The sequence below is a fragment of the Triturus cristatus genome, chromosome 4_2 (assembly GCF_964204655.1).
Source record: "Triturus cristatus chromosome 4_2, aTriCri1.1, whole genome shotgun sequence".
Lineage (NCBI taxonomy): Eukaryota > Metazoa > Chordata > Amphibia > Caudata > Salamandridae > Triturus > Triturus cristatus.
The window spans coordinates 960197352-960209931 of record NC_140586.1 but is presented as its reverse complement, the minus strand read 5'-3'; the positions used below and the strand labels follow the sequence as shown (position 1 = coordinate 960209931).

Below are 12580 nucleotides of genomic sequence, written 5' to 3'. Positions count from 1 at the left end.
TAGCAGCAAAATGTATTTTTAAAATAGATAAAAGTAGTGCAATTAAGTTTTAGCAGCAAAGATCGTTTTTTGTTTCCTTAAGGCAGTAAAACATTCACTTTTTGTAAAACAAGCAGCAGGCAGCCAACGCTAGTAGTCAGCACTATGCCCAGATCAATTTCTAAAATGGTTAGCAGCAAAATGTAATTTTAAAATAGTGCAATCAGTTTTAGCAGCAAAGATCGTTTTTTGTTTCCTTAAGGCAGTAAAACATTCAATTTTTAAAAAACAAGCAACAGGCAGACGACGCTAGTTGTCAGCGCTATGCCCAGATCAAAGTGCCTGTTGAGAGGCCCCTGCTAAGGGTGGTTGGCGTCAATGAGAAGCAGGCCTGTTGAGAGCCCCCTGCTAAGGGTGCGTGGCGTCAATGAGCAAAAGGCCTGTTGAAAGCCCCATGCCAAGGGTGGGCGGCGTTAATGAGAAGCGGGCCTGCTGAGAGCCCCCTGATAAGGGTGGGTGGCGTCAATGAGAAGCGGGCCTGCTGAGAGCCCCCTACTATTGGTGGGTGGCGTCAACAAGAAGCAGGCGTGCTGAGAGACGCCTACTATTTGTGCAGGCGTCAACAAAAAGCAGGCCTGTTGAGACCCTCCTTCTAACGGTGGGGGGCACCTGTTGAGAGGCCCCTGCTAAGGGTGGGTGGTGTTAATGAGAAGCCGGCCTGTTGAGAGCCCCCTGAAAGGGTGCGTGGCGTCAATGAGAAGCAGGCCTGTTGAGAGGCCTCTGCTAAGGGTGGGTGGTGTTAGTGAGAAGCAGGCCTGTTGAGAGCCCCCTGTAAGGAGTGGGTGGTGTCAATGAGAAGCAGGCCTGTTGTGAGCCCCTGCTAAGGGTGGGTGGTGTCAATGAGAAGCAGGCCTGTTGAGAGCCCTCTGTAAGGAGTGGGTGGTGTCAATGAGAAGCAGGCCTGTTGAGAGCCCCCTGTAAGGAGTGGGTGGTGTCAATGAGAAGCAGGCCTGTTGTGAGCCCCCTGCTAAGGGTGGATGGCGTCAATGAGAAGGAGGCCTGTTGAGAGCCCACTGCTAAGGGTGGGCAGCGTCAATGAGAAGCAGGCCTGTTGGGAGGCTCCTGCTAAGGGTGGGTGGCGTCAATGAGAAGCAGGCCTGTTGAGAGCCCCCTGTCAGGAGTGGGTGGTGTCAATGAGAAGCAGGCCTGTTGTGAGCCCCCTGCTAAGGGTGGGTGGCGTCAATGAGAAGCAGGCCTGTTTTAGAGCCCCCTGTAAGGAGTGGGTGGTGTCAATGAGAAGCAGGCCTGTTGAGAGCCCCCTGCTAAGGGCGGGTGGTGTTAATGAGAAGCTGGCCTGTTGAGAACCCCGTGAAAGAGTGGGAGGCGTCAATGAGAAGCAGGCCCGTTGAGAGCCCCCTGCTAAGGGTGGGCGACGTCAATGAGAAGCAGGCCTGTTGAGAGGCCCCTGCTAAGGGTGGGTGGCGTTAATAAGAAGCAGGCCTGTTGAGAGGCCCCTGATATGGGTGGGTGGCGTTAATGAGAAGCTGGCCTGTTGAGAACCCCCTGTTAAGGGTGGGCGGTGTCAATGAGAAGCAGGCCTGTTGAGAGCCCCCTGTAAGGAGTGGGTGGTGTCAATGAGAAGCGGGCCTGTTGCAAGCCCCCTGCTAAGGGTGGGTGGCGTCAATGAGAAGCGGGCCCGCCGAGAGGCCCCTACTAAGGGTGGGCGGCGTCAATGAGAAGCAGGCCTGTTGAGAGCCCCCTGCTAAGGGTGGGCGGCGTCAATGAGAAGCAGGCCTGTTGAGAGACCCCTGTAAGGAGTGGGTGGTGTCAATGAGAAACGGGCCTGTTGCGAGCCCCCTGCTAAGGGTGGGTGGCGTCAATGAGAAGCGGGCCCGCTGAGAGCCCCCTGCTAAGGGTGGGCGGCGTCAATGAGAAGCAGGCCTGTTGAGAGCCCCCTGCTAAGGGTGGGTGGCGTCAATGAGAAGCTGGCCTGTTGAGAGCCCCCTGCTAAGGGTGGGCGGAGTCAATGAGAAGTAGACCTGTTGAGAGCCCCCTGTTAAGGGGTGGGTGGCGTCAATGAGAAGAAGGCCTGTTGAGAGCCTCCGTCTAAGGGTGGGCGGCGTCAATGAGAAGCAGGCCTGTTGAGAGCCTGCTTCTAAGGGTGGGGGGCATCAATGAGAAGCGGGCCTGTTGAGAGGCCCCTGCTAAGGGTGGGTGGTCTTAATGAGAAGCGGGCCTGCTGAGAGCCCCCTGTTAAGGGTGGGCGGCGTCAACGAGAAGCAGGCCTGCTGAGAGCCCCCTGCTAAGGGTGGGTGGTGTCAATGTGAAGCAGGCCTGTTGAGAGCCCCCTGCTAAGGGTGGGTGGCGTCAATGAGAAGCAGGCCTGTTGAGAGCCCCCTGCTAAGGGTGGGTGGCGTCAATGAAAAGCAGGCCTGTTGAGAGGCCCCTGCTAAAAGTGGGTGGCGTCAATGAGAAGCAGGCCTGTTGAGAGGCCCCTGCTAAGGGTTGGCTGCGTCAATGAGAAGCAGGCCTGTTGAGAGCCACCTGCTAAGGGTGGGTGGCGTCAATGAGAAGCAGGCCCGTTGAGAGCCCCCTGTTAAGGGTGGGAGTCGTCAACGAGAAGCGGGCCTGTTGAGAGCCCCCTGCTAAGGGTGGGCGGTGTCAATGAGAAGCAGGACTGCTGAGAGCCCCCTGCTAAGGGTGGGCGGTGTCAATGAGAAGCAGGCCTGTTGAGAGGCCCCTGCTAAGGGTGGGTGGCGTTAATAAGAAGCAGGACTGTTGAGAGCCCCCTGCTAAGGGTGGGCGGTGTCAATGAGAAGCAGGCCTGTTGAGAGCCCCCTGCTAAGGGTGGGCGGTGTCAGTGAGAAGCAGGCCCGTTGAGAGCCCCCTACTAAGGGTGGGTGGCGTTAATAAGAAGCAGGCCTGTTGAGAGCCCCCTGCTAAGGGTGGGCGGTGTCAATGAGAAGCAGGACTCTTGAGAGGCCCCTGCTAAGGGTGGGGGGTGGTGTTAATAAGAAGCAGGCATGAGAAGCAGTCCTGTTGAGAGGCCCCTGCTAAGGGTAGGTGGTGTTAATAAGAAGCAGGCCTGAGAAGCAGGCCTGTTGAGAGGCCCCTGCTAAGGGTGGGTGGTGTTAATAAGAAGCAGGCCTGTTGAGAGCCCCCTGCTAAGGGTGGGCGGTGTCAATGAGAAGCAGGTCTGTTGAGAGGCCCCTGCTAAGGGTGGGTGGTGTCAATGTGAAGCAGGCCCGTTGAGAGCACACCGCTAAGGGTGGGTGGCGTTAATAAGAAGCAGGCCTGTTGAGATCCCCCTGCTAAGGGTGGGCGGCGTCAACGAGAAGCAGGCCTGTTGAGAGCCCCCTGCTAAGGGTGGGTGGCCTTAATGAGAAGCAGGGCTGTTGAAAGCCTCCTGCTAAGGGTGGGCGGCGTCAATGAGAAGCAGGCTTGTTGAGAGCCCCCTGTTAAGGATGGGTGGTGTCAATGAGAAGCAGAGGGAGAGAATGTTGTCTCACGGCTAGACTGCTGACTTTGGAGTTGGGAATCCAAGGTTTGAGCCTCGGGGTCGACTCCACATCCTGTGATTCTGGATAAATCACGTAATCTCCCCGTGTCTACCGAAAAAATGAATGTGTCCTTGTGTAACGTAAATGGTGCTCATGTAAAGCGCTCCAATACCTAAAAAAATACATTTAAAAAAAGCAGGCCTGTCCCAGGGCTTGTCCCACAGTTTCAGTGATGACTGGGAGGAGGTATATAGAGGTAGCAGGAATTTCTGTCCCGTCTTCTGTTCTGTATTCACTCCGGAAATGCTCTCCCTGGCTTCTCTTGGGTGCGTGCAGTGTCGTCGTAGGGCACGGATCTTATATCCTGGGCCTCCGCTCTGCAGTAGGAAGTGGTAAGGCCTCTTGTTCAGGGCGGGAGCAGCGCCGAGTAAAGAGAGCAGTGTCTGGCGGCCGAGCATGGGCAATACTGCAGAAACAGAATCTACCGTTTGGAGCATGCGCAGTTGACTAACAAGTAAAGTGTCCCCTGTTCTCCGCATGCTTAGAACTGACGCCTCTGCACTACTTACGCAGAAATTTGTACACATATTGGTCGCACACTGCTCGTCACACCAGCAAGTTGCCCCAAAGGACTGTGGTAAATGAAGTGGCGACGGCGGGTACGCCTATGCCACGATGTGTAAAGAGAACAGTATGTGTTGCATTTAGCCATCCCTGGACACGTGTTTCGAGGTAGTTGCCTCTCGTCAGCAGGGAGTAGGACAGTGTAAAGGGGTGCCGCGTGGACTGCCAAAATGTAATTAAAAACAGGTCAAGTACCTCTCACTTACGCAGAACACGGTTGAAGGCGCCCGTGACACGGAGCATGCGCAATGGATTGTTGGCGCTTTGCCCATGATTTGAGCACGCGCTGTGCTTGGTTGCCAAGGTGCCCTTGATCTGAGCATGCGCTCTGCTCTGTTGGCCCGAAACCCATTATCTGAGCATGGTCAGTGCATGGTTGACGCAGTGTCACTGATCTTAACGTGCACACTGTATAGGAGACGGTTTGCACATGATCTGAGCATGCGCTGTGCTCTATTACCGTGGCTGCAGCGATGCCCTTGATCTGAGCATGCGCTGTGCTCTGTTGTCCCGCAGCCCATTATCTGAGCATTCTCAGTGCATGGTTGACGCAGTGTCACTGATCTGAACGTGCGCACTGTATAGGAGACGGATTGCACATGATCTGAGCATGCGCTGTGCTCTATTACCGTGGTTGCTGCGATGCCCTTGATCTGAGCATGCGCTCTGCTCTGTTGGCCCGAAACCCGTTATCTGAGCATGGTCAGTGCATGGTGGACGCAGTGTCACTGATCTTAACGTGCACACTGTATAGGAGACGGTTTGCACATGATGTGAGCATGCGCTGTGCTCTGTTGTCCCGCAGCCCATTATCTGAGCATTCTCAGTGCATGGTTGACGCAGTGTCACTGATCTGAACGTGCGCACTGTATAGGAGACGGATTGCACATGATGTGAGCATGCGCTGTGCTCGATTACCTTGGTTGTCGAGATGCTCTTGATCTGAGGGGCTCTTTGCCCATGATTTGAGCACGCGTAGTACTTGGTTGCAACTTTCACATGATGTGAGCATTCGCTGTGCTCTGTCGGCGCGCTGCCCATTATCTGAGCATGCGTACTGCTTGGTTAGGAGGGGCCCTTGATCTAAGCATGCGCTGTGCTCGGTTGCCGTGGTGACCTTGATCTGAGCATGCGCTGAGCTCTGGTGACGGTTTATCCATGATCTGAGCATGCGATGTGCTTTGGTGGTGAGTAACACGTGATCTGGGCATGCGCTGTACTTTGGTGACGGTTTGTCATGATCTGATCATGCGCAGTACAACTCGCAGGCCTACCACATTCCTCGTTGGGTAGACTCCTGTTTCCCGAAGCTTCTCTCCCGTCCTCTGTCAGCTCTCGGGATCTGCACAGGATCCGACTTTACCCTGGATCCCTGCCGGAGATCGACCGTGAGGATAGCATTCCCTGGATTCCTGTCAGCGGGGAGTGTCCCAGCAGGGGTCAGCGGAGGTGAGTCCTGGGGAGGAGTAGGGTGGACCCTCATTTCACCAACTGATTATCCAGACCGGTTAATTAGTTTTCAGGATGCTGCTGCTCCATCTAATCACTCCTCCCCCCCCCCCACACATTCCTGCCCCTCCCACTCCAGTTGATGACGTCAGCACAGCCTCAGAGCTCAACACACTGACGTCAGCACAGCCTCAGAGCCCACACTGACGTCAGCACAGCCTCCGGGCTCATACATTGACGTCAGCACAGCCTCAGCTCATACCCTGTGACGTCGGCACAGCCTCAGCTCACACCCTGTGACGTCAGCGCAGCCTCAGAGCGCTCACACTGTGACGTCAGCACAGCCTCAGAGCTCAAACTGACTGACGTCGTCACAGCCTCAGAGATCACACACACACACACACACACTGACGTCAGCACAGCCTCAGAGCTCACACACACACACTGACATCAGCACGGCCTCAAAGCTCACCCACTCAATGACGTCAGCACAGCCTAAGAGCTTCCACACTGTGACGTCAGCACAGCCTCAGAGCTCCCAGACTGTGACGTCAGCGCAGCCTCAGAGCTCACACACACTGATGTCAGCACAGCTTCAGAGCTCACACACACACACTGGCGTCAGCACAGCTTCAGAGCTCCCACACACTGACGTCAGCGCAGCCTCAGAGCTCACACACTATGACGTCAGCACAGCCTCAGCTCATACCCTGTGACGTCGGCACAGCCTCAGCTCATACCCTGTGACGTCAGCACAGCCTCAGAGCTCATACACTGTGACATCAGCACAGCCTCAGAGCTCACACACACTGATGTCAGCAGAGCCTCAGAGCTCACACATACACTGACATCAGCACAACCTCAGCTCATACACTGTGACGTCAGCACAGCCTCAGAGCTCATACACTGTTATGTCCGCACAGCCTCAGAGCTCACACACACACTGACGTCAGCACAGCCTCAGAACTCACACACACACTGACGTCAACACAGCCTCGGAGATCACACACACGGACCTCAGCACAGCCTCAGAGCTCACACACTGTGACATCAGCACAGCCTCAGGGCTCATACACTGACGTCGGCACAGCCTCAGCACTCACACACTGACGTCAGCACAGCCTCAGCTCATACACTGTGACGTCAGCACAGCCTCAGAGCTCATACACTGATGTCAGCACAGCCTCAGAGCTCACACATACTGACGTCAGCACAGCCTAAAAACTCACACACACACACACACTGACATCAGCACAGCCTCAGGGCTCATACACTGTGACATCAGCACAGCCTCAGCGCTCTCTCCCACACACACACACACACACACACGCTGACGTCAGCACAGCCTCAGAGCTCACACACTGACGTCAGCTCAGCCTCAAAGCTCATACACTGTGACGTCAGCACAGCCTCAGAGCTCCCACCGTGTGACGTTAGCACAACCTCATAGCTCATACACTGTGACGTCAGCACAGCCTCAGAGCTCATACACTGTGACTTCAGCACAGCTCCAGAGCTCACACACTGTGACGTCAGCACAGCCTCAGAGCTCACATACATTGAAATCAGCACAGCCCCAGAGCTCACACACACTGACGTCAGCACAGCCTCAGAGCTCATACACTGTGACGTCAGCACAGCCTCAGAGGTCACACACACTGATGTCAGCACAGCCTCAGAGCTCACACACACACACACTGACGTCAGCACAACCTCAGCGCATACACTGTGACGTCAGCACAGCCTCAGAGCTCATACACTGTGACGTCCGCACAGCCTCAGAACTCACACACACACTGATGTCAACACTGCCTCGGAGCTCACACACACGGACCTCAGCACAGCCTCAGAGCTCACACACTGTGACATCAGCACAGCCTCAGGGCTCATACACTGACTTCGGCACAGCCTCAGCACTCACTCACTGACGGTCAGCACAGCCTCAGAGCTCACACACACACTGACATCAGCAGAGCCTCAGGGATCATACACTGTGACATCAGCACAGCCTCAGCGCTCTCTCACACACACACACACACACACACACACACACACACACACACACACTGACGTCAGCACAGCCTCAGAGCTCATACACTGTGACGCCAGCACAGCCTCAGAGCTCACACACTGACGTCAGCTCAGCCTCAAAGCTCATACACTGTGATGTCAGCACAGCCTCAGAGCTCCCACCGTGTGACATAGCTCATACACTGTGACGTCAGCACAGCCTCAGAGCTCATACACTGTGACTTCAGCACAGCTCCAGAGCTCACACACTGTGACGTCAGCACAGCCTCAAAGCTCACATACATTGACATCAGCACAGCCCCAGAGCTCACACATACTGACGTCAGCACATCCTCAGAGCTCACACAGACTGACGTCAGGATCCGACTTTACCCTGGATCCATGCCGGAGATCGACCGTGAGGATAGCATTCCCTGGATTCCTGTCAGCGGGAAGTGTCCCAGCAGGGGTCAGCGGAGGTGAATCCTGGAGAGGAGTAGGGTGGGCCCTCATTGCACCCACTGATTATTGTTGGACCCGGCCTCGTGGCGTGGTCCTGGCCCCCTTTTCAGGCCGACCGGGGACCTCTTCACCCTTCGGGGTCCCCCCTGGATTGTACACATCTACCCGCACCAGCCAACGGGACCCGGCCCCCCCGGCCGCGGCCCCAGCGAAACCCCGACATCGAGGCACCAAGATCCGGCCAGGGGGCACCACGTGGCCAATCCCCCGATCCCGGAGGAGGGGAGTTTTGATGGGACCCCCAACCGTCCCCCAACGCCTGGGTGCGATCGCTCTCCGGCCTCCCTGGGCACTGGCGCCTCTCCCGCTGGGCGTCTGGCCTCTCCCAGCCCGGCCTCTCCGCCCCCCGGACGCAAGGGTCCGGACATCAAAGGGCTCCAGACCTATATCTGGGGCGAACCCGCACCAGGACAGTAGTTGTATCCTGGAGTCGAGAGCCCTGCTGATCGGATCGCGGCTGACCCTACGGAGAAAAGACTCTTGCCTGGAACTGTACCTCGAGCCCTGCTGACTGCGTCGCGGCTCCACCTTGCTGAGAATAAGATCCTCACGGAAACCTCGGGGCCCTGCTGACGCCGTCGCGGCCCAACCTCGCTGAACTACCATCGGAGCCCTGCTGACTTCGTCGCGGCTCGAGCTAGCTGAACTGACCCTCCGAGTCCTGCTGACTCCGTTGTGGCTCGACCTCTTCGAGCCGCCCTTGTGTCCGGCTCCCGACGCTCTGACTCCCGGAGTCCCTCCCAGCTTGAGGCTTAATACCTGGGCGCAGGGTACCCCCGTACCAGGCTGAAACTGAGACTGTCCCGCTACCCCTTCCCCACAAAGACATTGAGACTCTTTTCGGATCCCTCGATCCACCTGTACATATTGCCAAAGAAACCTACGATAATTACCGATAAAGATATATGAGAACTGATACCCGTGTCGAGTCCTGTGTGGTGGTGTTACTGGGCTAGTACGATTATAGGGGAAGGACCTCTCCTAGGAGGCTTCTCAGCGGCGCTCGGCTACTTCCTTGCAGTAAGGAGTGCCACGGGGTGGTGCCGCCGACTCCCCAGAGGTCCACCATCCAACATTTGGTGGCCAGCGACGGGATCCGAGCCGGACGCAAATCGTACAGCAAGTAACTCACCCGCTACCTAACCAGACGCAGATTAACCATGAGCAGCCAGGAGACCACCACGACCGCGGGGTTCCAACAAGAACGGTTGGAGGAATATACCCACAAAGAACTCAAACAGTTCTGTAAAGACAAAGGCATTTCGACCACCGGATTAGCCTCAAAAGAGGACATGCAGAAAGCCCTAAGAGCCTGGGTAGAGTCTGAAGTAGCGTCGCCCCAAAACGAAGGAACGTCAGAACTAAACGTAGCCTTACAGCCAACCACGGCCCCGGCAAATGGGGGAAGAAACAACATGGAAGCCGGCCTATCCCCAGAAGAGATACGGGAGCGGGAGAGGGTCCGGACCCATGAGTTAGAACTCGCACGACTCCGGCTGGACGGAGAACTCCTGCTGGCGGAAAAGAAGTTGGCCCTAGAGCAACTACGGTTGCAAGAAGAGATTGAGGAAAAAAAACGGCACAGAGAACTGGAGGAGAAAAGGCTAACCCTCGAGCACGAGCGGAGCCTCAAGGAGCTTGAACTTAAGTCCAAAAAGGGGGAGACCGGCACCCCCGGAAACAAGGACACTCCTCCGCCGACAGAGGCGAAGGTACATATCCCCAAGGATGTCGTCAAAGAATACTACAAGAACGACGACATCCAACAATGGTTCAAAGCCTACGAAGTGGCCATGACCTCCCATCGGGTACCCCGGAAGGATTGGGGTGCCGGCCTATGGGGACGATTCCTCAGCGAGGGTCGAGACACCCTGCTACAGCTCCCGGACGACGTGATGACCTCGTACGATCACATGAAGGAGGCCCTGCTCACCCGCTATGGCCTCACTGCAGAAATGTACTGCCAGCGCTTCCGAGACTGCAAGAAACTCCCCGGTACCACTTGGGTGGAGTACGTCGACTTTTTTAGCAGAGCCCTGGAAGGGTGGGTCAAGGGCAGCAATTTCACCTCCTACGAGCAGCTGTTTGACCTCATTGTCTGGGAGCACCTCTCCAACAACTGTTTCGTCGAGCTAAGACAGCACCTCCTCGACAGCAAACTGACCGAGCCGCGGAAGCTCGCCGTCGAGGCCGATCGGTGGGTGAACACCCGGGTCCCCCGAAACTCGATGGGGGGAGTACCAGCGGAACGCCACAGGACCCCCCTGCCAGCGCGGCGGAGGAGGAGGGTCAAACCGGAACCGAGACTTTACAGCAGGGCCGCCCCGGAGTCCTCCTCGGGGTCCGCCCTCGAACCGCACGTCCCCGACCCTAGCACGAAGGGGGACAACCCCAGCCCGACCAGGACCTCGGCCAACGGTAACCTGCTACAGCTGCCAACAACCAGGGCACCATGCCAGTGACCCAACCTGCCCCTTGAACCAACGAAGCGGGGCCACCGGGCCCCCGCCCCGACAGCTGGCGGCCACCGCCCTGGGGGAAGGGGAGGAGGAGGAAGAGAACACCGACGCCGGGTCCACCGAGTGGGAGCCGGCCGCCATGTCCCTCGTATGCCTGGGCAGCCGAGAAATGGTGCCCCAAACCCCCATCCCGAGCAACACCCAGAAATACCAGCAGTGGGTCACCATTAATGGATGCCGGGCCGAAGCCCTCCGTGACACTGGAGCCAGCGTGACCGCTGTCCGCTGCCACCTGGTGATCTCTGAACAGATCCTGCCTCATGTACTGTGCCCAGGCCTGCTGAAAGTGACCGTCCGCGACGACGCCCTGGTGGACTGCCTCCTGGGGAACGACCTGGAAAGTTCCCCCTGGGCCCAGGTTGAGCGCCGGGAGCATCTAGGGATGCTGGAACTGCCCGAATGGGCCTGCGCCACCACACGGCCCATGACCGCTCAGGCCCACCGACCAACCGTAGCGGCGGCCCCCGACGAGCCCGAGGGGCCCGAACCACCACCTTCCTCGGTCGAGGAGGAACCCGACGCGGATGCCGGGCCGTCCGAACTTCCCCAGAACGAGATCGCCTCCCTCGGCGAACTCCCTGAACTTGCTCAATAACGCCACGACGGGGGCCTCACAAGGGAACAGTTCCAGCAAGAACAGAAAACCTGCCCCTCCCTCGAGGGGACCCAACAGCAGGCGGCCGCCCAGGCCGCCGGTGACCAAACGGGAACGCACTGGGTCTATTGGGACAATGACCTTCTCTACAGCGAGCAGAAGATCGCAGAACTAGGGGCCGGTCGAGTGCTGGTGGTCCCCCTCCGATTCCGAGGTTTCCTCCTCAATCTGGCACATGATGTGCCCCTCGCCGGGCACCTGGGGCAAGACAAAACATACAGCCGCCTGGTGACCCACTTCTACTGGCCCTGAATGCGTAAGGACGTGGACAATCACTGCCGGACCTGCCCGACCTGCCAAGCCAGCGGGAAGACTGGGGGACAGGTCAAAGCCCCTCTCCAGCCCTTCCCGGTGGTCAACACCCCGTTTGAGCGAGTAGGAATCGACATAGTGGGGCCCCTGGACCCCCGAACCTCCCTGGGTCACCGCTTCATCCTCGTCCTAGTCGACCACGCCACCCGATACCCTGAGGCCATCCCTCTCCGAACTGTGACAGCCCCCGTGGTGGGCCGGGCCTTGATGGGAATCTTCTCGAGAGTGGGGTTCCCCCAGGAAGTGGTGAGCGACCGAGGTACGAACTTTATATCGAAATACATGCGGTCCGTATGGCAACAATGCGGGGTCACCTATAAGTTCACCACCCCGTACCACCCCCAGGGGAACGGACTAGTCGAACGTTTTAACAGAGTACTGAAAGGGATGATCAAGGGCCTGGAAGAGCCCCTGAGGCGGAAATGGGATGTCCTGCTGCCCTGCCTCCTATTTGCCTATCGGGAGGTCCCGCAGAAGTCTCTAGGGTTCAGCCCCTTCGAACTCTTGTACGCACACCCTGTCCGAGGTCCCCTCAGCCTGGTCAAGGAAGGCTGGGAGACGAACATCCGAAATGCCCCTCCCGACGTCTACCGGTACCTCCTGACCCTGCAGAACCAAACCCGGAGGTTCCGGGCACTGGCCGAGGCCAACCTCGAGGCCAGCCAAGAGGACATGAAACGCTGGTATGACCAGAACGCCTCCTCCATTGAGTTCGAGCCAGGCCAGCAAGTCTGGGTCATGTCGCCCGTGGACCCCTGTGCCCTCCAGGACAAATGGACCGGGCCCTTCAAGGTGGTGGAGAAGAAGAGCCCCGTCACCTACCTAGTCGACCTGGAGTCCCCCAGGAACCCCCTCCGGGTTCTACACGCAAACCGGCTCAAACCCCACTTTGCCCGAACGGAACTAAGCCTGCTGCTAGCTACCGACGATGGGGGCGAAGGCGACTCCGAGCCCCTACCCGACCTCCTGAGGACCTCCGACCAAGACGGCTCCATAGAGGGTGTCAAACT

General features: G+C 57.6%; 1 long non-coding RNA gene across 1 annotated transcript in view; it reads left to right on the top strand.

Moving 5' to 3' along the window:
• Positions 1-5345: 5345 nt before the first annotated feature.
• LOC146839124 (uncharacterized) overlaps positions 5346-12580 on the top strand; it is a 129083-nt gene continuing 121848 nt past the window's right edge. The window contains exon 1 of the long non-coding RNA XR_014960793.1: positions 5346-5552. This is a non-coding gene — a long non-coding RNA (uncharacterized LOC146839124). The remainder of the gene's footprint in view (positions 5553-12580) is intronic.